The sequence below is a fragment of the Ranitomeya variabilis genome, chromosome 4 (genome assembly GCF_051348905.1).
Source record: "Ranitomeya variabilis isolate aRanVar5 chromosome 4, aRanVar5.hap1, whole genome shotgun sequence".
NCBI lineage: Eukaryota > Metazoa > Chordata > Amphibia > Anura > Dendrobatidae > Ranitomeya > Ranitomeya variabilis.
The window spans coordinates 516,893,132-516,914,255 of NC_135235.1; the positions used below are offsets into that span (position 1 = coordinate 516,893,132).

Sequence of the window (21,124 nt, forward strand, 5' to 3'; positions counted from 1 at the left end):
GGAACATCCACAGGGAAAAAAAAAAAGTCCCTGAGAGACGCATGCGAATTTTAACGAGCAGCAATCTCCAACATATGTTTTTGGAGCGAAAGAGCTCAAAACAAGTGGAGATCCGCGTGCGTGGGGTCAAAATCTGCCACAGGTCCGGGCTTGGTTGGGTGGTCGGGGTTTCCTAGGGACGGGCGGCACATGCCGCCTTCCCAGCAGTCAGTTGCAAGAAAATCCATGCAACAGATGAGCCTGCGGGAGGAAGCCCAGCATGCAACAGACCTGCAACAAAGACTTCCACAAGCATGGGCTCGTCCGGGATTTGAACCCGGGACCTCTCACACCCAAAGCGAGAATCATACCCCTAGACCAACGAGCCAGCGACGGAGGCAAGGGCTGCGAGGCACCTGGCTCAGCGCCACCATTTGGCACAGGCTGCAGCAAAAACAAGATCTGACACTGGAGTCCAAAGAGGCAGGAGGAGTCGAGCGTGGCCGCGCGACAGAAAGAGAAGAGGAACAGAGCGGTGAAAAGGCCAGCCAGCCAAAGACCCCTCGCACCTTCCTGGAGAAGTCGAGCCATGGCAGTCCACCACGAGCAAAGAAAGAGCTTCCTCGGCGCGATCATCAAGTCCCATTCGCAAAAAAGGCTGCGAGGCGGCGGAAACGAGCAAGACCCTTGTTGAGAAGAACCCGTGGGTACGTGACACGGATTGGAGTGCCCTCGAGCAAGACCATTGCAAAAGCGCACTGCCACGTGTGGAGAGAGGGGCACACGAGGCACACACCAGCGAGGGCTCGTCCGGGATTTGAACCCGGGACCTCTCGCACCCGAAGCGAGAATCATACCCCTAGACCAACGAGCCTGCGACAGAGCAGCGCTTTGCAATTTGTATGGCGTAGCCAGCACTGCCAACTGAAGCACCTGCCTGGCATCTCCAGAGAAAAGCGTGGCTCTCTCATGGAACATCCACAGGGAAAAAAAAAAAGTCCCTGAGAGACGCATGTGAATTTTAACGAGCAGCAATCTCCAACATATGTTTTTGGAGCGAAAGAGCTCAAAACAAGTGGAGATCCGCGTGCGTGGGGTCAAAATCTGCCACAGGTCCGGGCTTGGTTGGGTGGTCGGGGTTTCCTGGGGACGGGCGGCACATGCCGCCTTCCCAGCAGTCAGTTGCAAGAAAATCCATGCAACAGATGAGCCTGCGGGAGGAAGCCCAGCATGCAACAGACCTGCAACAAAGACTTCCACAAGCATGGGCTCGTCCGGGATTTGAACCCGGGACCTCTCGCACCCAAAGCGAGAATCATACCCCTAGACCAACGAGCCAGTGACGGAGGCAAGGGCTGCGAGGCACCTGGCTCAGCGCCACCATTTGGCACAGGCTGCAGCAAAAACAAGATCTGACACTGGAGTCCAAAGAGGCAGGAGGAGTCGAGCGTGGCCGCGCGACAGAAAGAGAAGAGGAACAGAGCGGTGAAAAGGCCAGCCAGCCAAAGACGCCTCGCACCTTCCTGGAGAAGTCGAGCCATGGCAGTCCACCACGAGCAAAGAAAGAGCTTCCTCGGCGCGATCATCAAGTCCCATTCGCAAAAAAGGCTGCGAGGCGGCGGAAACGAGCAAGACCCTTGTTGAGAAGAACCCGTGGGTACGTGACACGGATTGGAGTGCCCTCGAGCAAGACCATTGCAAAAGCGCACTGCCACGTGTGGAGAGAGGGGCACACGAGGCACACACCAGCGAGGGCTCGTCCGGGATTTGAACCCGGGACCTCTCGCACCCGAAGCGAGAATCATACCCCTAGACCAACGAGCCAACGTTTGGTGCGTGCCGTGCAGCAGCGTCGATTCTCTCACCTTTGTAGGCTCGGCCACAAGGAGCAGCCGGAGCGGTTTAGCTAACAGGGGGAGGGCAAAAGGAGATGAGCACTCTGGTTCCCCCGCAGAGAAAGAGTGGGGCTCGTCCGGGATTTAAACCCGGGACCTCTCGCACCCTAAGCGAGAATCATACCCCTAGACCAACAAGCCAGCGACAGAGCGGCGCTTTGCAATTTGTATGGCGTAGCCAGCACTGCCAACTGAAGCACCTGCCTGGCATCTCCAGAGAAAAGCGTGGCTCTCTCATGGAACATCCACAGGGAAAAAAAAAAAGTCCCTGAGAGACGCATGCGAATTTTAACGAGCAGCAATCTCCAACATATGTTTTTGGAGCGAAAGAGCTCAAAACAAGTGGAGATCCGCGTGCGTGGGGTCAAAATCTGCCACAGGTCCGGGCTTGGTTGGGTGGTCGGGGTTTCCTGGGGACGGGCGGCACATGCCACCTTCCCAGCAGTCAGTTGCAAGAAAATCCATGCAACAGATGAGCCTGCGGGAGGAAGCCCAGCATGCAACAGACCTGCAACAAAGACTTCCACAAGCATGGGCTCGTCCGGGATTTGAACCCGGGACCTCTCGCACCCAAAGCGAGAATCATACCCCTAGACCAACGAGCCAGCGACGGAGGCAAGGGCTGCGAGGCACCTGGCTCAGCGCCACCATTTGGCACAGGCTGCAGCAAAAACAAGATCTGACACTGGAGTCCAAAGAGGCAGGAGGAGTCGAGCGTGGCCGCGCAACAGAAAGAGAAGAGGAACAGAGCGGTGAAAAGGCCAGCCAGCCAAAGACGCCTCGCACCTTCCTGGAGAAGTCGAGCCATGGCAGTCCACCACGAGCAAAGAAAGAGCTTCCTCGGCGCGATCATCAAGTCCCATTCGCAAAAAAGGCTGCGAGGCGGCGGAAACGAGCAAGACCCTTGTTGAGAAGCACCCGTGGGTACGTGACACGGATTGGAGTGCCCTCGAGCAAGACCATTGCAAAAGCGCACTGCCACGTGTGGAGAGAGGGGCACACGAGGCACACACCAGCGAGGGCTCGTCCGGGATTTGAACCCGGGACCTCTCGCACCCGAAGCGAGAATCATACCCCTAGACCAACGAGCCAACGTTTGGTGCGTGCCGTGCAGCAGCGTCGATTCTCTCACCTTTGTAGGCTCGGCCACAAGCAGCAGCCGGAGCGGTTTAGCTAACAGGGGGAGGGCAAAAGGAGATGAGCACTCTGGTTCCCCCGCAGAGAAAGAGTGGGGCTCATCCGGGATTTGAACCCGGGACCTCTCGCACCCTAAGCGAGAATCATACCCCTAGACCAACGAGCCAGCGACAGAGCGGCGCTTTGCAATTTGTATGGCGTAGCCAGCACTGCCAACTGAAGCACCTGCCTGGCATCTCCAGAGAAAAGCGTGGCTCTCTCATGGAACATCCACAGGGAAAAAAAAAAAGTCCCTGAGAGACGCATGCGAATTTTAACGAGCAGCAATCTCCAACATATGTTTTTGGAGCGAAAGAGCTCAAAACAAGTGGAGATCCGCGTGCGTGGGGTCAAAATCTGCCACAGGTCCGGGCTTGGTTGGGTGGTCGGGGTTTCCTGGGGACGGGCGGCACATGCCGCCTTCCCAGCAGTCAGTTGCAAGAAAATCCATGCAACAGATGAGCCTGCGGGAGGAAGCCCAGCATGCAACAGACCTGCAACAAAGACTTCCACAAGCATGGGCTCGTCCGGGATTTGAACCCGGGACCTCTCGCACCCAAAGCGAGAATCATACCCCTAGACCAACGAGCCAGCGACGGAGGCAAGGGCTGCGAGGCACCTGGCTCAGCGCCACCATTTGGCACAGGCTGCAGCAAAAACAAGATCTGACACTGGAGTCCAAAGAGGCAGGAGGAGTCGAGCGTGGCCGCGCGACAGAAAGAGAAGAGGAACAGAGCGGTGAAAAGGCCAGCCAGCCAAAGACCCCTCGCACCTTCCTGGAGAAGTCGAGCCATGGCAGTCCACCACGAGCAAAGAAAGAGCTTCCTCGGCGCGATCATCAAGTCCCATTCGCAAAAAAGGCTGCGAGGCGGCGGAAACGAGCAAGACCCTTGTTGAGAAGCACCCGTGGGTACGTGACACGGATTGGAGTGCCCTCGAGCAAGACCATTGCAAAAGCGCACTGCCACGTGTGGAGAGAGGGGCACACGAGGCACACACCAGCGAGGGCTCGTCCGGGATTTGAACCCGGGACCTCTCGCACCCGAAGCGAGAATCATACCCCTAGACCAACGAGCCAACGTTTGGTGCGTGCCGTGCAGCAGCGTCGATTCTCTCACCTTTGTAGGCTCGGCCACAAGCAGCAGCCGGAGCGGTTTAGCTAACAGGGGGAGGGCAAAAGGAGATTAGCACTCTGGATCCCCCGCAGAGAAAGAGTGGGGCTCGTCCGGGATTTGAACCCGGGACCTCTCGCACCCTAAGCGAGAATCATACCCCTAGACCAACGAGCCTGCGACAGAGCGGTGCTTTGCAATTTGTATGGCGTAGCCAGCACTGCCAACTGAAGCACCTGCCTGGCATCTCCAGAGAAAAGCGTGGCTCTCTCATGGAACATCCACAGGGAAAAAAAAAAAGTCCCTGAGAGACGCATGCGAATTTTAACGAGCAGCAATCTCCAACATATGTTTTTGGAGCGAAAGAGCTCAAAACAAGTGGAGATCCGCGTGCGTGGGGTCAAAATCTGCCACAGGTCCGGGCTTGGTTGGGTGGTCGGGGTTTCCTGGGGACGGGCGGCACATGCCGCCTTCCCAGCAGTCAGTTGCAAGAAAATCCATGCAACAGATGAGCCTGCGGGAGGAAGCCCAGCATGCAACAGACCTGCAACAAAGACTTCCACAAGCATGGGCTCGTCCGGGATTTGAACCCGGGACCTCTCGCACCCAAAGCGAGAATCATACCCCTAGACCAACGAGCCAGCGACGGAGGCAAGGGCTGCGAGGCACCTGGCTCAGCGCCACCATTTGGCACAGGCTGCAGCAAAAACAAGATCTGACACTGGAGTCCAAAGAGGCAGGAGGAGTCGAGCGTGGCCGCGCGACAGAAAGAGAAGAGGAACAGAGCGGTGAAAAGGCCAGCCAGCCAAAGACGCCTCGCACCTTCCTGGAGAAGTCGAGCCATGGCAGTCCACCACGAGCAAAGAAAGAGCTTCCTCGGCGCGATCATCAAGTCCCATTCGCAAAAAAGGCTGCGAGGCGGCGGAAACGAGCAAGACCCTTGTTGAGAAGCACCCGTGGGTACGTGACACGGATTGGAGTGCCCTCGAGCAAGACCATTGCAAAAGCGCACTGCCACGTGTGGAGAGAGGGGCACACGAGGCACACACCAGCGAGGGCTCGTCCGGGATTTGAACCCGGGACCTCTCGCACCCGAAGCGAGAATCATACCCCTAGACCAACGAGCCAACGTTTGGTGCGTGCCGTGCAGCAGCGTCGATTCTCTCACCTTTGTAGGCTCGGCCACAAGCAGCAGCCGGAGCGGTTTAGCTAACAGGGGGAGGGCAAAAGGAGATGAGCACTCTGGATCCCTCGCAGAGAAAGAGTGGGGCTCGTCCGGGATTTGAACCCGGGACCTCTCGCACCCTAAGCGAGAATCATACCCCTAGACCAACAAGCCTGCGACAGAGCGGCGCTTTGCAATTTGTATGGCGTAGCCAGCACTGCCAACTGAAGCACCTGCCTGGCATCTCCAGAGAAAAGCGTGGCTCTCTCATGGAACATCCACAGGGAAAAAAAAAAAGTCCCTGAGAGACGCATGCGAATTTTAACGAGCAGCAATCTCCAACATATGTTTTTGGAGCGAAAGAGCTCAAAACAAGTGGAGATCCGCGTGCGTGGGGTCAAAATCTGCCACAGGTCCGGGCTTGGTTGGGTGGTCGGGGTTTCCTGGGGACGGGCGGCACATGCCGCCTTCCCAGCAGTCAGTTGCAAGAAAATCCATGCAACAGATGAGCCTGCGGGAGGAAGCCCAGCATGCAACAGACCTGCAACAAAGACTTCCACAAGCATGGGCTCGTCCGGGATTTGAACCCGGGACCTCTCGCACCCAAAGCGAGAATCATACCCCTAGACCAACGAGCCAGCGACGGAGGCAAGGGCTGCGAGGCACCTGGCTCAGCGCCACCATTTGGCACAGGCTGCAGCAAAAACAAAATCTGACACTGGAGTCCAAAGAGGCAGGAGGAGTCGAGCGTGGCCGCGCGACAGAAAGAGAAGAGGAACAGAGCGGTGAAAAGGCCAGCCAGCCAAAGACGCCTCGCACCTTCCTGGAGAAGTCGAGCCATGGCAGTCCACCACGAGCAAAGAAAGAGCTTCCTCGGCGCGATCATCAAGTCCCATTCGCAAAAAAGGCTGCGAGGCGGCGGAAACGAGCAAGACCCTTGTTGAGAAGCACCCGTGGGTACGTGACACGGATTGGAGTGCCCTCGAGCAAGACCATTGCAAAAGCGCACTGCCACGTGTGGAGAGAGGGGCACACGAGGCACACACCAGCGAGGGCTCGTCCGGGATTTGAACCCGGGACCTCTCGCACCCGAAGCGAGAATCATACCCCTAGACCAACGAGCCAACGTTTGGTGCGTGCCGTGCAGCAGCGTCGATTCTCTCACCTTTGTAGGCTCGGCCACAAGGAGCAGCCGGAGCGGTTTAGCTAACAGGGGGAGGGCAAAAGGAGATGAGCACTCTGGTTCCCCCGCAGAGAAAGAGTGGGGCTCGTCCGGGATTTGAACCCGGGACCTCTCGCACCCTAAGCGAGAATCATACCCCTAGACCAACGAGCCAGCGACAGAGCAGCGCTTTGCAATTTGTATGGCGTAGCCAGCACTGCCAACTGAAGCACCTGCCTGGCATCTCCAGAGAAAAGCGTGGCTCTCTCATGGAACATCCACAGGGAAAAAAAAAAAGTCCCTGAGAGACGCATGCGAATTTTAACGAGCAGCAATCTCCAACATATGTTTTTGGAGCGAAAGAGCTCAAAACAAGTGGAGATCCGCGTGCGTGGGGTCAAAATCTGCCACAGGTCCGGGCTTGGTTGGGTGGTCGGGGTTTCCTGGGGACGGGCGGCACATGCCGCCTTCCCAGCAGTCAGTTGCAAGAAAATCCATGCAACAGATGAGCCTGCGGGAGGAAGCCCAGCATGCAACAGACCTGCAACAAAGACTTCCACAAGCATGGGCTCGTCCGGGATTTGAACCCGGGACCTCTCGCACCCAAAGCGAGAATCATACCCCTAGACCAACGAGCCAGCGACGGAGGCAAGGGCTGCGAGGCACCTGGCTCAGCGCCACCATTTGGCACAGGCTGCAGCAAAAACAAGATCTGACACTGGAGTCCAAAGAGGCAGGAGGAGTCGAGCGTGGCCGCGCGACAGAAAGAGAAGAGGAACAGAGCGGTGAAAAGGCCAGCCAGCCAAAGACGCCTCGCACCTTCCTGGAGAAGTCGAGCCATGGCAGTCCACCACGAGCAAAGAAAGAGCTTCCTCGGCGCGATCATCAAGTCCCATTCGCAAAAAAGGCTGCGAGGCGGCGGAAACGAGCAAGACCCTTGTTGAGAAGCACCCGTGGGTACGTGACACGGATTGGAGTGCCCTCGAGCAAGACCATTGCAAAAGCGCACTGCCACGTGTGGAGAGAGGGGCACACGAGGCACACACCAGCGAGGGCTCGTCCGGGATTTGAACCCGGGACCTCTCGCACCCGAAGCGAGAATCATACCCCTAGACCAACGAGCCAACGTTTGGTGCGTGCCGTGCAGCAGCGTCGATTCTCTCACCTTTGTAGGCTCGGCCACAAGGAGCAGCCGGAGCGGTTTAGCTAACAGGGGGAGGGCAAAAGGAGATGAGCACTCTGGTTCCCCCGCAGAGAAAGAGTGGGGCTCGTCCGGGATTTGAACCCGGGACCTCTCGCACCCTAAGCGAGAATCATACCCCTAGACCAACGAGCCAGCGACAGAGCGGCGCTTTGCAATTTGTATGGCGTAGCCAGCACTGCCAACTGAAGCACCTGCCTGGCATCTCCAGAGAAAAGCGTGGCTCTCTCATGGAACATCCACAGGGAAAAAAAAAAAGTCCCTGAGAGACGCATGCGAATTTTAACGAGCAGCAATCTCCAACATATGTTTTTGGAGCGAAAGAGCTCAAAACAAGTGGAGATCCGCGTGCGTGGGGTCAAAATCTGCCACAGGTCCGGGCTTGGTTGGGTGGTCGGGGTTTCCTGGGGACGGGCGGCACATGCCGCCTTCCCAGCAGTCAGTTGCAAGAAAATCCATGCAACAGATGAGCCTGCGGGAGGAAGCCCAGCATGCAACAGACCTGCAACAAAGACTTCCACAAGCATGGGCTCGTCCGGGATTTGAACCCGGGACCTCTCGCACCCAAAGCGAGAATCATACCCCTAGACCAACGAGCCAGCGACGGAGGCAAGGGCTGCGAGGCACCTGGCTCAGCGCCACCATTTGGCACAGGCTGCAGCAAAAACAAGATCTGACACTGGAGTCCAAAGAGGCAGGAGGAGTCGAGCGTGGCCGCGCGACAGAAAGAGAAGAGGAACAGAGCGGTGAAAAGGCCAGCCAGCCAAAGACGCCTCGCACCTTCCTGGAGAAGTCGAGCCATGGCAGTCCACCACGAGCAAAGAAAGAGCTTCCTCGGCGCGATCATCAACTCCCATTCGCAAAAAAGGCTGCGAGGCGGCGGAAACGAGCAAGACCCTTGTTGAGAAGCACCCGTGGGTACGTGACACGGATTGGAGTGCCCTCGAGCAAGACCATTGCAAAAGCGCACTGCCACGTGTGGAGAGAGGGGCACACGAGGCACACACCAGCGAGGGCTCGTCCGGGATTTGAACCCGGGACCTCTCGCACCCGAAGCGAGAATCATACCCCTAGACCAACGAGCCAACGTTTGGTGCGTGCCTTGCAGCAGCGTCGATTCTCTCACCTTTGTAGGCTCGGCCACAAGTAGCAGCCGGAGCGGTTTAGCTAACAGGGGGAGGGCAAAAGGAGATGAGCACTCTGGTTCCCCCGCAGAGAAAGAGTGGGGCTCGTCCGGGATTTGAACCCGGGACCTCTCGCACCCTAAGCGAGAATCATACCCCTAGACCAACGAGCCAGCGACAGAGCAGCGCTTTGCAATTTGTATGGCGTAGCCAGCACTGCCAACTGAAGCACCTGCCTGGCATCTCCAGAGAAAAGCGTGGCTCTCTCATGGAACATCCACAGGGAAAAAAAAAAGTCCCTGAGAGACGCATGCGAATTTTAACGAGCAGCAATCTCCAACATATGTTTTTGGAGCGAAAGAGCTCAAAACAAGTGGAGATCCGCGTGCGTGGGGTCAAAATCTGCCACAGGTCCGGGCTTGGTTGGGTGGTCGGGGTTTCCTGGGGACGGGCGGCACATGCCGCCTTCCCAGCAGTCAGTTGCAAGAAAATCCATGCAACAGATGAGCCTGCGGGAGGAAGCCCAGCATGCAACAGACCTGCAACAAAGACTTCCACAAGCATGGGCTCGTCCGGGATTTGAACCCAGGACCTCTCGCACCCAAAGCGAGAATCATACCCCTAGACCAACGAGCCAGCAACGGAGGCAAGGGCTGCGAGGCACCTGGCTCAGCGCCACCATTTGGCACAGGCTGCAGCAAAAACAAGATCTGACACTGGAGTCCAAAGAGGCAGGAGGAGTCGAGCGTGGCCGCGCGACAGAAAGAGAAGAGGAACAGAGCGGTGAAAAGGCCAGCCAGCCAAAGACGCCTCGCACCTTCCTGGAGAAGTCGAGCCATGGCAGTCCACCACGAGCAAAGAAAGAGCTTCCTCGGCGCGATCATCAAGTCCCATTCGCAAAAAAGGCTGCGAGGCGGCGGAAACGAGCAAGACCCTTGTTGAGACGCACCCGTGGGTACGTGACACGGATTGGAGTGCCCTCGAGCAAGACCATTGCAAAAGCGCACTGCCACGTGTGGAGAGAGGGGCACACGAGGCACACACCAGCGAGGGCTCGTCCGGGATTTGAACCCGGGACCTCTCGCACCCGAAGCGAGAATCATACCCCTAGACCAACGAGCCAACGTTTGGTGCGTGCCGTGCAGCAGCGTCGATTCTCTCACCTTTGTAGGCTCGGCCACAAGGAGCAGCCGGAGCGGTTTAGCTAACAGGGGGAGGGCAAAAGGAGATGAGCACTCTGGTTCCCCCGCAGAGAAAGAGTGGGGCTCGTCCGGGATTTGAACCCAGGACCTCTCGCACCCTAAGCGAGAATCATACCCCTAGACCAACGAGCCAGCGACAGAGCAGCGCTTTGCAATTTGTATGGCGTAGCCAGCACTGCCAACTGAAGCACCTGCCTGGCATCTCCAGAGAAAAGCGTGGCTCTCTCATGGAACATCCACAGGGAAAAAAAAAAAGTCCCTGAGAGACGCATGCGAATTTTAACGAGCAGCAATCTCCAACATATGTTTTTGGAGCGAAAGAGCTCAAAACAAGTGGAGATCCGCGTGCGTGGGGTCAAAATCTGCCACAGGTCCGGGCTTGGTTGGGTGGTCGGGGTTTCCTGGGGACGGGCGGCACATGCCGCCTTCCCAGCAGTCAGTTGCAAGAAAATCCATGCAACAGATGAGCCTGCGGGAGGAAGCCCAGCATGCAACAGACCTGCAACAAAGACTTCCACAAGCATGGGCTCGTCCGGGATTTGAACCCGGGACCTCTCGCACCCAAAGCGAGAATCATACCCCTAGACCAACGAGCCAGCGACGGAGGCAAGGGCTGCGAGGCACCTGGCTCAGCGCCACCATTTGGCACAGGCTGCAGCAAAAACAAGATCTGACACTGGAGTCCAAAGAGGCAGGAGGAGTCGAGCGTGGCCGCGCGACAGAAAGAGAAGAGGAACAGAGCGGTGAAAAGGCCAGCCAGCCAAAGACGCCTCGCACCTTCCTGGAGAAGTCGAGCCATGGCAGTCCACCACGAGCAAAGAAAGAGCTTCCTCGGCGCGATCATCAAGTCCCATTCGCAAAAAAGGCTGCGAGGCGGCGGAAACGAGCAAGACCCTTGTTGAGAAGCACCCGTGGGTACGTGACACGGATTGGAGTGCCCTCGAGCAAGACCATTGCAAAAGCGCACTGCCACGTGTGGAGAGAGGGGCACACGAGGCACACACCAGCGAGGGCTCGTCCGGGATTTGAACCCGGGACCTCTCGCACCCGAAGCGAGAATCATACCCCTAGACCAACGAGCCAACGTTTGGTGCGTGCCGTGCAGCAGCGTCGATTCTCTCACCTTTGTAGGCTCGGCCACAAGCAGCAGCCGGAGCGGTTTAGCTAACAGGGGGAGGGCAAAAGGAGATGAGCACTCTGGTTCCCCCGCAGAGAAAGAGTGGGGCTCGTCCAGGATTTGAACCCGGGACCTCTCGCACCCTAAGCGAGAATCATACCCCTAGACCAACGAGCCAGCGACAGAGCGGCGCTTTGCAATTTGTATGGCGTAGCCAGCACTGCCAACTGAAGCACCTGCCTGGCATCTCCAGAGAAAAGCGTGGCTCTCTCATGGAACATCCACAGGGAAAAAAAAAAAGTCCCTGAGAGACGCATGCGAATTTTAACGAGCAGCAATCTCCAACATATGTTTTTGGAGCGAAAGAGCTCAAAACAAGTGGAGATCCGCGTGCGTGGGGTCAAAATCTGCCACAGGTCCGGGTTTGGTTGGGTGGTCGGGGTTTCCTGGGGACGGGCGGCACATGCCGCCTTCCCAGCAGTCAGTTGCAAGAAAATCCATGCAACAGATGAGCCTGCGGGAGGAAGCCCAGCATGCAACAGACCTGCAACAAAGACTTCCACAAGCATGGGCTCGTCCGGGATTTGAACCCGGGACTTGAACCCAGGACTTCTCGCACCCAAAGCGAGAATCATACCCCTAGACCAACGAGCCAGCGACGGAGGCAAGGGCTGCGAGGCACCTGGCTCAGCGCCACCATTTGGCACAGGCTGCAGCAAAAACAAGATCTGACACTGGAGTCCAAAGAGGCAGGAGGAGTCGAGCGTGGCCGCGCGACAGAAAGAGAAGAGGAACAGAGCGGTGAAAAGGCCAGCCAGCCAAAGACGCCTCGCACCTTCCTGGAGAAGTCGAGCCATGGCAGTCCACCACGAGCAAAGAAAGAGCTTCCTCGGCGCGATCATCAAGTCCCATTCGCAAAAAAGGCTGCGAGGCGGCGGAAACGAGCAAGACCCTTGTTGAGAAGCACCCGTGGGTACGTGACACGGATTGGAGTGCCCTCGAGCAAGACCATTGCAAAAGCGCACTGCCACGTGTGGAGAAAGGGGCACACGAGGCACACACCAGCGAGGGCTCGTCCGGGATTTGAACTTGGGACCTCTCGCACCCAAAGCGAGAATCATACCCCTAGACCAACGAGCCAGCGACGGAGGAAAGGGCTGCGAGGCACCTGGCTCAGCGCCACCATTTGGCACAGGCTGCAGCAAACACAAGATCTGACACTGGAGTCCAAAGAGGCAGGAGGAGTCGAGCGTGGCCGCGCGACAGAAAGAGAAGAGGAACAGAGCGGTGAAAAGGCCAGCCAGCCAAAGACGCCTCGCACCTTCCTGGAGAAGTCGAGCCATGGCAGTCCACCACGAGCAAAGAAAGAGCTTCCTCGGCGCGATCATCAAGTCCCATTCGCAAAAAAGGCTGCGAGGCGGCGGAAACGAGCAAGACCCTTGTTGAGAAGCACCCGTGGGTACGTGACACGGATTGGAGTGCCCTCGAGCAAGACCATTGCAAAAGCGCACTGCCACGTGTGGAGAGAGGGGCACACGAGGCACACACCAGCGAGGGCTCGTCCGGGATTTGAACCCGGGACCTCTCGCACCCGAAGCAAGAATCATACCCCTAGACCAACGAGCCAACGTTTGGTGCGTGCCGTGCAGCAGCGTCGATTCTCTCACCTTTGTAGGCTCGGCCACAAGCAGCAGCCGGAGCGGTTTAGCTAACAGGGGGAGGGCAAAAGGAGATAAGCACTCTGGTTCCCCCGCAGAGAAAGAGTGGGGCTCGTCCGGGATTTGAACCCAGGACCTCTCGCACCCTAAGCGAGAATCATACCCCTAGACCAACGAGCCAGCGACAGAGCGGCGCTTTGCAATTTGTATGGCGTAGCCAGCACTGCCAACTGAAGCACCTGCCTGGCATCTCCAGAGAAAAGCGTGGCTCTCTCATGGAACATCCACAGGGAAAAAAAAAAAGTCCCTGAGAGACGCATGCGAATTTTAACGAGCAGCAATCTCCAACATATGTTTTTGGAGCGAAAGAGCTCAAAACAAGTGGAGATCCGCGTGCGTGGGGTCAAAATCTGCCACAGGTCCGGGCTTGGTTGGGTGGTCGGGGTTTCCTGGGGACGGGCGGCAAATGCCGCCTTCCGAGCAGTCAGTTGCAAGAAAATCCATGCAACAGATGAGCCTGCGGGAGGAAGCCCAGCATGCAACAGACCTGCAACAAAGACTTCCACAAGCATGGGCTCGTCCGGAATTTGAACCCGGGACCTCTCGCACCCAAAGCGAGAATCATACCCCTAGACCAACGAGCCAGCGACAGAGGCAAGGGCTGCGAGGCACCTGGCTCAGCGCCACCATTTGGCACAGGCTGCAGCAAAAACAAGATCTGACACTGGAGTCCAAAGAGGCAGGAGGAGTCGAGCGTGGCCGCGCGACAGAAAGAGAAGAGGAACAGAGCGGTGAAAAGGCCAGCCAGCCAAAGACGCCTCGCACCTTCCTGGAGAAGTCGAGCCATGGCAGTCCACCACGAGCAAAGAAAGAGCTTCCTCGGCGCGATCATCAAGTCCCATTCGCAAAAAAGGCTGCGAGGCGGCGGAAACGAGCAAGACCCTTGTTGAGAAGCACCCGTGGGTACGTGACACGGATTGGAGTGCCCTCGAGCAAGACCATTGCAAAAGCGCACTGCCACGTGTGGAGAGAGGGGCACACGAGGCACACACCAGCGAGGGCTCGTCCGGGATTTGAACCCGGGACCTCTCGCACCCGAAGCGAGAATCATACCCCTAGACCAACGAGCCAACGTTTGGTGCGTGCCGTGCAGCAGCGTCGATTCTCTCACCTTTGTAGGCTCGGCCACAAGCAGCAGCCGGAGCGGTTTAGCTAACAGGGGGAGGGCAAAAGGAGATGAGCACTCTGGTTCCCCCGCAGAGAAAGAGTGGGGCTCGTCCGGGATTTGAACCCGGGACCTCTCGCACCCTAAGCGAGAATCATACCCCTAGACCAACGAGCCAGCGACAGAGCGGCGCTTTGCAATTTGTATGGCGTAGCCAGCACTGCCAACTGAAGCACCTGCCTGGCATCTCCAGAGAAAAGCGTGGCTCTCTCATGGAACATCCACAGAGAAAAAAAAAAAGTCCCTGAGAGACGCATGCGAATTTTAACGAGCAGCAATCTCCAACATATGTTTTTGGAGCGAAAGAGCTCAAAACAAGTGGAGATCCGCGTGCGTGGGGTCAAAATCTGCCACAGGTCCGGGCTTGGTTGGGTGGTCGGGGTTTCCTGGGGACGGGCGGCACATGCCGCCTTCCCAGCAGTCAGTTGCAAGAAAATCCATGCAACAGATGAGCCTGTGGGAGGAAGCCCAGCATGCAACAGACCTGCAACAAAGACTTCCACAAGCATGGGCTCGTCCGGGATTTGAACCCGGGACCTCTCGCACCCAAAGTGAGAATCATACCCCTAGACCAACGAGCCAGCGACAGAGGCAAGGGCTGCGAGGCACCTGGCTCAGCGCCACCATTTGGCACAGGCTGCAGCAAAAACAAGATCTGACACTGGAGTCCAAAGAGGCAGGAGGAGTCGAGCGTGGCCGCGCGACAGAAAGAGAAGAGGAACAGAGCGGTGAAAAGGCCAGCCAGCCAAAGACGCCTCGCACCTTCCTGGAGAAGTCGAGCCATGGCAGTCCACCACGAGCAAAGAAAGAGCTTCCTCGGCGTGATCATCAAGTCCCATTCGCAAAAAAGGCTGCGAGGCGGCGGAAACGAGCAAGACCCTTGTTGAGAAGCACCCGTGGGTACGTGACACGGATTGGAGTGCCCTCGAGCAAGACCATTGCAAAAGCGCACTGCCACGTGTGGAGAGAGGGGCACACGAGGCACACACCAGCGAGGGCTCGTCCGGGATTTGAACCCGGGACCTCTCGCACCCGAAGCGAGAATCATACCCCTAGACCAACGAGCCAACGTTTGGTGCGTGCCGTGCAGCAGCGTCGATTCTCTCACCTTTGTAGGCTCGGCCACAAGCAGCAGCCGGAGCGGTTTAGCTAACAGGGGGAGGGCAAAAGGAGATGAGCACTCTGGTTCCCCCGCAGAGAAAGAGTGGGGCTCGTCCGGGATTTGAACCCGGGACCTCTCGCACCCTAAGCGAGAATCATACCCCTAGACCAACGAGCCAGCGACAGAGCGGCGCTTTGCAATTTGTATGGCGTAGCCAGCACTGCCAACTGAAGCACCTGCCTGGCATCTCCAGAGAAAAGCGTGGCTCTCTCATGGAACATCCACAGGGAAAAAAAAAAAGTCCCTGAGAGACGCATGCGAATTTTAACGAGCAGCAATCTCCAACATATGTTTTTGGAGCGAAAGAGCTCAAAACAAGTGGAGATCCGCGTGCGTGGGGTCAAAATCTGCCACAGGTCCGGGCTTGGTTGGGTGGTCGGGGTTTCCTGGGGATGGGCGGCACATGCCGCCTTCCCAGCAGTCAGTTGCAAGAAAATCCATGCAACAGATGAGCCTGCGGGAGGAAGCCCAGCATGCAACAGACCTGCAACAAAGACTTCCACAAGCATGGGCTCGTCCGGGATTTGAACCCGGGACCTCTCGCACCCAAACGAGAATCATACCCCTAGACCAACGAGCCAGCGACGGAGGCAAGGGCTGCGAGGCACCTGGCTCAGCGCCACCATTTGGCACAGGCTGCAGCAAAAACAAGATCTGACACTGGAGTCCAAAGAGGCAGGAGGAGTCGAGCGTGGCCGCGCGACAGAAAGAGAAGAGGAACAGAGCGGTGAAAAGGCCAGCCAGCCAAAGACGCCTCGCACCTTCCTGGAGAAGTCGAGCCATGGCAGTCCACCACGAGCAAAGAAAGAGCTTCCTCGGCGCGATCATCAAGTCCCATTCGCAAAAAAGGCTGCGAGGCGGCGGAAACGAGCAAGACCCTTGTTGAGAAGCACCCGTGGGTACGTGACACGGATTGGAGTGCCCTCGAGCAAGACCATTGCAAAAGCGCACTGCCACGTGTGGAGAGAGGGGCACACGAGGCACACACCAGCGAGGGCTCGTCCGGGATTTGAACCCGGGACCTCTCGCACCCGAAGCGAGAATCATACCCCTAGACCAACGAGCCAACGTTTGGTGCGTGCCGTGCAGCAGCGTCGATTCTCTCACCTTTGTAGGCTCGGCCACAAGCAGCAGCCGGAGCGGTTTAGCTAACAGGGGGAGGGCAAAAGGAGATAAGCACTCTGGTTCCCCCGCAGAGAAAGAGTGGAGCTCATCCGGGATTTGAACCCGGGACCTCTCGCACCCTAAGCGAGAATCATACCCCTAGACCAACGAGCCAGCGACAGAGCAGCGCTTTGCAATTTGTATGGCGTAGCCAGCACTGCCAACTGAAGCACCTGCCTGGCATCTCCAGAGAAAAGCGTGGCTCTCTCATGGAACATCCACAGAGAAAAAAAAAAAGTCCCTGAGAGACGCATGCGAATTTTAACGAGCAGCAATCTCCAACATATGTTTTTGGAGCGAAAGAGCTCAAAACAAGTGGAGATCCGCGTGCGTGGGGTCAAAATCTGCCACAGGTCCGGGCTTGGTTGGGTGGTCGGGGTTTCCTGGGGACGGGCGGCACATGCCGCCTTCCGAGCAGTCAGTTGCAAGAAAATCCATGCAACAGATGAGCCTGCGGGAGGAAGCCCAGCATGCAACAGACCTGCAACAAAGACTTCCACAAGCATGGGCTCGTCCGGGATTTGAACCCGGGACCTCTCGCACCCAAAGCGAGAATCATACCCCTAGACCAACGAGCCAGCAACAGAGGCAAGGGCTGCGAGGCACCTGGCTCAGCGCCACCATTTGGCACAGGCTGCAGCAAAAACAAGATCTGACACTGGAGTCCAAAGAGGCAGGAGGAGTCGAGCGTGGCCGCGCGACAGAAAGAGAAGAGGAACAGAGCGGTGAAAAGGCCAGCCAGCCAAAGACGCCTCGCACCTTCCTGGAGAAGTCGAGCCATGGCAGTCCACCACGAGCAAAGAAAGAGCTTCCTCGGCGCGATCATCAAGTCCCATTCGCAAAAAAGGCTGCGAGGCGGCGGAAACGAGCAAGACCCTTGTTGAGAAGCACCCGTGGGTACGTGACACGGATTGGAGTGCCCTCGAGCAAGACCATTGCAAAAGCGCACTGCCACGTGTGGAGAGAGGGGCACACGAGGCACACACCAGCGAGGGCTCGTCCGGGATTTGAACCCGGGACCTCTCGCACCCGAAGCGAGAATCATACCCCTAGACCAACGAGCCAACGTTTGGTGCGTGCCGTGCAGCAGCGTCGATTCTCTCACCTTTGTAGGCTCGGCCACAAGCAGCAGCCGGAGCGGTTTAGCTAACAGGGGGAGGGCAAAAGGAGATGAGCACTCTGGTTCCCCCGCAGAGAAAGAGTGGGGCTCGTCCGGGATTTGAACCCGGGACCTCTCGCACCCTAAGCGAGAATCATACTCCTAGACCAACAAGCCAGCGACAGAGCGGCGCTTTGCAATTTGTATGGCGTAGCCAGCACTGCCAACTGAAGCACCTGCCTGGCATCTCCAGAGAAAAGCGTGGCTCTCTCATGGAACATCCACAGGGAAAAAAAAAAAGTCCCTGAGAGACGCATGCGAATTTTAACGAGCAGCAATCTCCAACATATGTTTTTGGAGCGAAAGAGCTCAAAACAAGTGGAGATCCGCGTGCGTGGGGTCAAAATCTGCCACAGGTCCGGGCTTGGTTGGGTGGTCGGGGTTTCCTGGGGACGGGCGGCACATGCCGCCTTCCCAGCAGTCAGTTGCAAGAAAATCCATGCAACAGATGAGCCTGTGGGAGGAAGCCCAGCATGCAACAGACCTGCAACAAAGACTTCCACAAGCATGGGCTCGTCCGGGATTTGAACCCGGGACCTCTCGCACCCAAAGCGAGAATCATACCCCTAGACCAACGAGCCAGCGACGGAGGCAAGGGCTGCGAGGCACCTGGCTCAGCGCCACCATTTGGCACAGGCTGCAGCAAAAACAAGATCTGACACTGGAGTCCAAAGAGGCAGGAGGAGTCGAGCGTGGCCGCGCGACAGAAAGAGAAGAGGAACAGAGCGGTGAAAAGGCCAGCCAGCCAAAGACGCCTCGCACCTTCCTGGAGAAGTCGAGCCATGGCAGTCCACCACGAGCAAAGAAAGAGCTTCCTCGGCGCGATCATCAAGTCCCATTCGCAAAAAAGGCTGCGAGGCGGCGGAAACGAGCAAGACCCTTGTTGAGAAGCACCCGTGGGTACGTGACACGGATTGGAGTGCCCTCGAGCAAGACCATTGCAAAAGCGCACTGCCACGTGTGGAGAGAGGGGCACACGAGGCACACACCAGCGAGGGCTCGTCCGGGATTTGAACCCGGGACCTCTCGCACCCGAAGCGAGAATCATACCCCTAGACCAACGAGCCAACGTTTGGTGCGTGCCGTGCAGCAGCGTCGATTCTCTCACCTTTGTAGGCTCGGCCACAAGCAGCAGCCGGAGCGGTTTAGCTAACAGGGGGAGGGCAAAAGGAGATGAGCACTCTGGTTCCCCCGCAGAGAAAGAGTGGGGCTCGTCCGGGATTTGAACCCGGGACCTCTCGCACCCTAAGCGAGAATCATACCCCTAGACCAACGAGCCAGCGACAGAGCGGCGCTTTGCAATTTGTATGGCGTAGCCAGCACTGCCAACTGAAGCACCTGCCTGGCATCTCCAGAGAAAAGCGTGGCTCTCTCATGGAACATCCACAGGGAAAAAAAAAAAGTCCCTGAGAGACGCATGCGAATTTTAACGAGCAGCAATCTCCAACATATGTTTTTGGAGCGAAAGAGCTCAAAACAAGTGGAGATCCGCGTGCGTGGGGTCAAAATCTGCCACAGGTCCGGGCTTGGTTGGGTGGTCGGGGTTTCCTGGGGACGGGCGGCACATGCCGCCTTCCCAGCAGTCAGTTGCAAGAAAATCCATGCAACAGATGAGCCTGCGGGAGGAAGCCCAGCATGCAACAGACCTGCAACAAAGACTTCCACAAGCATGGGCTCGTCCGGGATTTGAACCCAGGACCTCTCGCACCCAAAGCGAGAATCATACCCCTAGACCAACGAGCCAGCAACGGAGGCAAGGGCTGCGAGGCACCTGGCTCAGCGCCACCATTTGGCACAGGCTGCAGCAAAAACAAGATCTGACACTGGAGTCCAAAGAGGCAGGAGGAGTCGAGCGTGGCCGCGCGACAGAAAGAGAAGAGGAACAGAGCGGTGAAAAGGCCAGCCAGCCAAAGACGCCTCGCACCTTCCTGGAGAAGTCGAGCCATGGCAGTCCACCACGAGCAAAGAAAGAGCTTCCTCGGCGCGATCATCAAGTCCCATTCGCAAAAAAGGCTGCGAGGCGGCGGAAACGAGCAAGACCCTTGTTGAGACGCACCCGTGGGTACGTGACACGGATTGGAGTGCCCTCGAGCAAGACCATTGCAAAAGCGCACTGCCACGTGTGGAGAGAGGGGCACACGAGGCACACACCAGCGAGGGCTCGTCCGGGATTTGAACCCGGGACCTCTCGCACCCGAAGCGAGAATCATACCCCTAGACCAACGAGCCAACGTTTGGTGCGTGCCGTGCAGCAGCGTCGATTCTCTCACCTTTGTAGGCTCGGCCACAAGGAGCAGCCGGAGCGGTTTAGCTAACAGGGGGAGGGCAAAAGGAGATGAGCACTCTGGTTCCCCCGCAGAGAAAGAGTGGGGCTCGTCCGGGATTTGAACCCAGGACCTCTCGCACCCTAAGCGAGAATCATACCCCTAGACCAACGAGCCAGCGACAGAGCAGCGCTTTGCAATTTGTATGGCGTAGCCAGCACTGCCAACTGAAGCACCTGCCTGGCATCTCCAGAGAAAAGCGTGGCTCTCTCATGGAACATCCACAGGGAAAAAAAAAAAGTCCCTGAGAGACGCATGCGAATTTTAACGAGCAGCAATCTCCAACATATGTTTTTGGAGCGAAAGAGCTCAAAACAAGTGGAGATCCGCGTGCGTGGGGTCAAAATCTGCCACAGGTCCGGGCTTGGTTGGGTGGTCGGGGTTTCCTGGGGACGGGCGGCACATGCGGCGGCACATGCCGCCTTCCCAGCAGTCAGTTGCAAGAAAATCCATGCAACAGATGAGCCTGCGGGAGGAAGCCCAGCATGCAACAGACCTGCAACAAAGACTTCCACAAGCATGGGCTCGTCCGGGATTTGAACCCGGGACTTGAACCCAGGACCTCTCGCACCCAAAGCGAGAATCATACCCCTAGACCAACGAGCCAGCGACGGAGGCAAGGGCTGCGAGGCACCTGGCTCAGCGCCACCATTTGGCACAGGCTGCAGCAAAAACAAGATCTGACACTGGAGTCCAAAGAGGCAGGAGGAGTCGAGCGTGGCCGCGCGACAGAAAGAGAAGAGGAACAGAGCGGTGAAAAGGCCAGCCAGCCAAAGACGCCTCGCACCTTCCTGGAGAAGTCGAGCCATGGCAGTCCACCACGAGCAAAGAAAGAGCTTCCTCGGCGCGATCATCAAGTCCCATTCGCAAAAAAGGCTGCGAGGCGGCGGAAACGAGCAAGACCCTTGTTGAGAAGCACCCGTGGGTACGTGACACGGATTGGAGTGCCCTCGAGCAAGACCATTGCAAAAGCGCACTGCCACGTGTGGAGAGAGGGGCACACGAGGCACACACCAGCAAGGGCTCGTCCGGGATTTGAACTTGGGACCTCTCGCACCCAAAGCGAGAATCATACCCCTAGACCAACGAGCCAGCGACGGAGGAAAGGGCTGCGAGGCACCTGGCTCAGCGCCACCATTTGGCACAGGCTGCAGCAAACACAAGATCTGACACTGGAGTCCAAAGAGGCAGGAGGAGTCGAGCGTGGCCGCGCGACAGAAAGAGAAGAGGAACAGAGCGGTGAAAAGGCCAGCCAGCCAAAGACGCCTCGCACCTTCCTGGAGAAGTCGAGCCATGGCA

General features: G+C 57.5%; 48 non-coding genes across 48 annotated transcripts; all 48 read right to left on the reverse strand.

The window, feature by feature from the left end:
• Window positions 1-295: 295 nt before the first annotated feature.
• TRNAP-UGG (transfer RNA proline (anticodon UGG)) lies at window positions 296-367 on the reverse strand. The gene has a single exon. It is a non-coding gene; the product is annotated as a tRNA-Pro (tRNA).
• A 414-nt stretch (window positions 368-781) lies between these two features.
• Window positions 782-853, reverse strand: TRNAP-CGG (transfer RNA proline (anticodon CGG)). The gene has a single exon. It is a non-coding gene; the product is annotated as a tRNA-Pro (tRNA).
• A 392-nt stretch (window positions 854-1,245) lies between these two features.
• TRNAP-UGG (transfer RNA proline (anticodon UGG)) lies at window positions 1,246-1,317 on the reverse strand. Its single transcript has one exon. It is a non-coding gene; the product is annotated as a tRNA-Pro (tRNA).
• Window positions 1,318-1,731: 414 nt separating this feature from the next.
• TRNAP-CGG (transfer RNA proline (anticodon CGG)) lies at window positions 1,732-1,803 on the reverse strand. The gene has a single exon. It is a non-coding gene; the product is annotated as a tRNA-Pro (tRNA).
• A 140-nt stretch (window positions 1,804-1,943) lies between these two features.
• On the reverse strand, window positions 1,944-2,015 carry TRNAP-AGG (transfer RNA proline (anticodon AGG)). The gene has a single exon. It is a non-coding gene; the product is annotated as a tRNA-Pro (tRNA).
• Window positions 2,016-2,407: 392 nt separating this feature from the next.
• On the reverse strand, window positions 2,408-2,479 carry TRNAP-UGG (transfer RNA proline (anticodon UGG)). Its single transcript has one exon. It is a non-coding gene; the product is annotated as a tRNA-Pro (tRNA).
• Window positions 2,480-2,893: 414 nt separating this feature from the next.
• TRNAP-CGG (transfer RNA proline (anticodon CGG)) lies at window positions 2,894-2,965 on the reverse strand. The gene has a single exon. It is a non-coding gene; the product is annotated as a tRNA-Pro (tRNA).
• Window positions 2,966-3,105: 140 nt separating this feature from the next.
• On the reverse strand, window positions 3,106-3,177 carry TRNAP-AGG (transfer RNA proline (anticodon AGG)). Its single transcript has one exon. It is a non-coding gene; the product is annotated as a tRNA-Pro (tRNA).
• Window positions 3,178-3,569: 392 nt separating this feature from the next.
• On the reverse strand, window positions 3,570-3,641 carry TRNAP-UGG (transfer RNA proline (anticodon UGG)). The gene has a single exon. It is a non-coding gene; the product is annotated as a tRNA-Pro (tRNA).
• A 414-nt stretch (window positions 3,642-4,055) lies between these two features.
• On the reverse strand, window positions 4,056-4,127 carry TRNAP-CGG (transfer RNA proline (anticodon CGG)). Its single transcript has one exon. It is a non-coding gene; the product is annotated as a tRNA-Pro (tRNA).
• Window positions 4,128-4,267: 140 nt separating this feature from the next.
• Window positions 4,268-4,339, reverse strand: TRNAP-AGG (transfer RNA proline (anticodon AGG)). The gene has a single exon. It is a non-coding gene; the product is annotated as a tRNA-Pro (tRNA).
• A 392-nt stretch (window positions 4,340-4,731) lies between these two features.
• TRNAP-UGG (transfer RNA proline (anticodon UGG)) lies at window positions 4,732-4,803 on the reverse strand. Its single transcript has one exon. It is a non-coding gene; the product is annotated as a tRNA-Pro (tRNA).
• A 414-nt stretch (window positions 4,804-5,217) lies between these two features.
• On the reverse strand, window positions 5,218-5,289 carry TRNAP-CGG (transfer RNA proline (anticodon CGG)). The gene has a single exon. It is a non-coding gene; the product is annotated as a tRNA-Pro (tRNA).
• A 140-nt stretch (window positions 5,290-5,429) lies between these two features.
• On the reverse strand, window positions 5,430-5,501 carry TRNAP-AGG (transfer RNA proline (anticodon AGG)). The gene has a single exon. It is a non-coding gene; the product is annotated as a tRNA-Pro (tRNA).
• Window positions 5,502-5,893: 392 nt separating this feature from the next.
• Window positions 5,894-5,965, reverse strand: TRNAP-UGG (transfer RNA proline (anticodon UGG)). The gene has a single exon. It is a non-coding gene; the product is annotated as a tRNA-Pro (tRNA).
• A 414-nt stretch (window positions 5,966-6,379) lies between these two features.
• Window positions 6,380-6,451, reverse strand: TRNAP-CGG (transfer RNA proline (anticodon CGG)). The gene has a single exon. It is a non-coding gene; the product is annotated as a tRNA-Pro (tRNA).
• A 140-nt stretch (window positions 6,452-6,591) lies between these two features.
• On the reverse strand, window positions 6,592-6,663 carry TRNAP-AGG (transfer RNA proline (anticodon AGG)). Its single transcript has one exon. It is a non-coding gene; the product is annotated as a tRNA-Pro (tRNA).
• A 392-nt stretch (window positions 6,664-7,055) lies between these two features.
• Window positions 7,056-7,127, reverse strand: TRNAP-UGG (transfer RNA proline (anticodon UGG)). The gene has a single exon. It is a non-coding gene; the product is annotated as a tRNA-Pro (tRNA).
• Window positions 7,128-7,541: 414 nt separating this feature from the next.
• On the reverse strand, window positions 7,542-7,613 carry TRNAP-CGG (transfer RNA proline (anticodon CGG)). The gene has a single exon. It is a non-coding gene; the product is annotated as a tRNA-Pro (tRNA).
• Window positions 7,614-7,753: 140 nt separating this feature from the next.
• TRNAP-AGG (transfer RNA proline (anticodon AGG)) lies at window positions 7,754-7,825 on the reverse strand. Its single transcript has one exon. It is a non-coding gene; the product is annotated as a tRNA-Pro (tRNA).
• Window positions 7,826-8,217: 392 nt separating this feature from the next.
• TRNAP-UGG (transfer RNA proline (anticodon UGG)) lies at window positions 8,218-8,289 on the reverse strand. The gene has a single exon. It is a non-coding gene; the product is annotated as a tRNA-Pro (tRNA).
• A 414-nt stretch (window positions 8,290-8,703) lies between these two features.
• TRNAP-CGG (transfer RNA proline (anticodon CGG)) lies at window positions 8,704-8,775 on the reverse strand. The gene has a single exon. It is a non-coding gene; the product is annotated as a tRNA-Pro (tRNA).
• Window positions 8,776-8,915: 140 nt separating this feature from the next.
• On the reverse strand, window positions 8,916-8,987 carry TRNAP-AGG (transfer RNA proline (anticodon AGG)). The gene has a single exon. It is a non-coding gene; the product is annotated as a tRNA-Pro (tRNA).
• Window positions 8,988-9,378: 391 nt separating this feature from the next.
• On the reverse strand, window positions 9,379-9,450 carry TRNAP-UGG (transfer RNA proline (anticodon UGG)). Its single transcript has one exon. It is a non-coding gene; the product is annotated as a tRNA-Pro (tRNA).
• Window positions 9,451-9,864: 414 nt separating this feature from the next.
• On the reverse strand, window positions 9,865-9,936 carry TRNAP-CGG (transfer RNA proline (anticodon CGG)). Its single transcript has one exon. It is a non-coding gene; the product is annotated as a tRNA-Pro (tRNA).
• Window positions 9,937-10,076: 140 nt separating this feature from the next.
• TRNAP-AGG (transfer RNA proline (anticodon AGG)) lies at window positions 10,077-10,148 on the reverse strand. Its single transcript has one exon. It is a non-coding gene; the product is annotated as a tRNA-Pro (tRNA).
• A 392-nt stretch (window positions 10,149-10,540) lies between these two features.
• TRNAP-UGG (transfer RNA proline (anticodon UGG)) lies at window positions 10,541-10,612 on the reverse strand. Its single transcript has one exon. It is a non-coding gene; the product is annotated as a tRNA-Pro (tRNA).
• Window positions 10,613-11,026: 414 nt separating this feature from the next.
• On the reverse strand, window positions 11,027-11,098 carry TRNAP-CGG (transfer RNA proline (anticodon CGG)). The gene has a single exon. It is a non-coding gene; the product is annotated as a tRNA-Pro (tRNA).
• A 140-nt stretch (window positions 11,099-11,238) lies between these two features.
• On the reverse strand, window positions 11,239-11,310 carry TRNAP-AGG (transfer RNA proline (anticodon AGG)). The gene has a single exon. It is a non-coding gene; the product is annotated as a tRNA-Pro (tRNA).
• Window positions 11,311-12,687: 1,377 nt separating this feature from the next.
• On the reverse strand, window positions 12,688-12,759 carry TRNAP-CGG (transfer RNA proline (anticodon CGG)). Its single transcript has one exon. It is a non-coding gene; the product is annotated as a tRNA-Pro (tRNA).
• Window positions 12,760-12,899: 140 nt separating this feature from the next.
• TRNAP-AGG (transfer RNA proline (anticodon AGG)) lies at window positions 12,900-12,971 on the reverse strand. Its single transcript has one exon. It is a non-coding gene; the product is annotated as a tRNA-Pro (tRNA).
• Window positions 12,972-13,363: 392 nt separating this feature from the next.
• Window positions 13,364-13,435, reverse strand: TRNAP-UGG (transfer RNA proline (anticodon UGG)). Its single transcript has one exon. It is a non-coding gene; the product is annotated as a tRNA-Pro (tRNA).
• Window positions 13,436-13,849: 414 nt separating this feature from the next.
• On the reverse strand, window positions 13,850-13,921 carry TRNAP-CGG (transfer RNA proline (anticodon CGG)). Its single transcript has one exon. It is a non-coding gene; the product is annotated as a tRNA-Pro (tRNA).
• Window positions 13,922-14,061: 140 nt separating this feature from the next.
• On the reverse strand, window positions 14,062-14,133 carry TRNAP-AGG (transfer RNA proline (anticodon AGG)). Its single transcript has one exon. It is a non-coding gene; the product is annotated as a tRNA-Pro (tRNA).
• A 392-nt stretch (window positions 14,134-14,525) lies between these two features.
• Window positions 14,526-14,597, reverse strand: TRNAP-UGG (transfer RNA proline (anticodon UGG)). The gene has a single exon. It is a non-coding gene; the product is annotated as a tRNA-Pro (tRNA).
• Window positions 14,598-15,011: 414 nt separating this feature from the next.
• On the reverse strand, window positions 15,012-15,083 carry TRNAP-CGG (transfer RNA proline (anticodon CGG)). Its single transcript has one exon. It is a non-coding gene; the product is annotated as a tRNA-Pro (tRNA).
• A 140-nt stretch (window positions 15,084-15,223) lies between these two features.
• On the reverse strand, window positions 15,224-15,295 carry TRNAP-AGG (transfer RNA proline (anticodon AGG)). Its single transcript has one exon. It is a non-coding gene; the product is annotated as a tRNA-Pro (tRNA).
• An 877-nt stretch (window positions 15,296-16,172) lies between these two features.
• On the reverse strand, window positions 16,173-16,244 carry TRNAP-CGG (transfer RNA proline (anticodon CGG)). The gene has a single exon. It is a non-coding gene; the product is annotated as a tRNA-Pro (tRNA).
• Window positions 16,245-16,382: 138 nt separating this feature from the next.
• On the reverse strand, window positions 16,383-16,456 carry TRNAP-AGG (transfer RNA proline (anticodon AGG)). Its single transcript has one exon. It is a non-coding gene; the product is annotated as a tRNA-Pro (tRNA).
• A 392-nt stretch (window positions 16,457-16,848) lies between these two features.
• Window positions 16,849-16,920, reverse strand: TRNAP-UGG (transfer RNA proline (anticodon UGG)). Its single transcript has one exon. It is a non-coding gene; the product is annotated as a tRNA-Pro (tRNA).
• A 414-nt stretch (window positions 16,921-17,334) lies between these two features.
• TRNAP-CGG (transfer RNA proline (anticodon CGG)) lies at window positions 17,335-17,406 on the reverse strand. The gene has a single exon. It is a non-coding gene; the product is annotated as a tRNA-Pro (tRNA).
• A 140-nt stretch (window positions 17,407-17,546) lies between these two features.
• On the reverse strand, window positions 17,547-17,618 carry TRNAP-AGG (transfer RNA proline (anticodon AGG)). The gene has a single exon. It is a non-coding gene; the product is annotated as a tRNA-Pro (tRNA).
• Window positions 17,619-18,010: 392 nt separating this feature from the next.
• TRNAP-UGG (transfer RNA proline (anticodon UGG)) lies at window positions 18,011-18,082 on the reverse strand. The gene has a single exon. It is a non-coding gene; the product is annotated as a tRNA-Pro (tRNA).
• Window positions 18,083-18,496: 414 nt separating this feature from the next.
• TRNAP-CGG (transfer RNA proline (anticodon CGG)) lies at window positions 18,497-18,568 on the reverse strand. The gene has a single exon. It is a non-coding gene; the product is annotated as a tRNA-Pro (tRNA).
• Window positions 18,569-18,708: 140 nt separating this feature from the next.
• On the reverse strand, window positions 18,709-18,780 carry TRNAP-AGG (transfer RNA proline (anticodon AGG)). Its single transcript has one exon. It is a non-coding gene; the product is annotated as a tRNA-Pro (tRNA).
• A 392-nt stretch (window positions 18,781-19,172) lies between these two features.
• Window positions 19,173-19,244, reverse strand: TRNAP-UGG (transfer RNA proline (anticodon UGG)). Its single transcript has one exon. It is a non-coding gene; the product is annotated as a tRNA-Pro (tRNA).
• Window positions 19,245-19,658: 414 nt separating this feature from the next.
• Window positions 19,659-19,730, reverse strand: TRNAP-CGG (transfer RNA proline (anticodon CGG)). The gene has a single exon. It is a non-coding gene; the product is annotated as a tRNA-Pro (tRNA).
• Window positions 19,731-19,870: 140 nt separating this feature from the next.
• TRNAP-AGG (transfer RNA proline (anticodon AGG)) lies at window positions 19,871-19,942 on the reverse strand. Its single transcript has one exon. It is a non-coding gene; the product is annotated as a tRNA-Pro (tRNA).
• Between the last annotated feature and the right edge of the window lie 1,182 nt (window positions 19,943-21,124).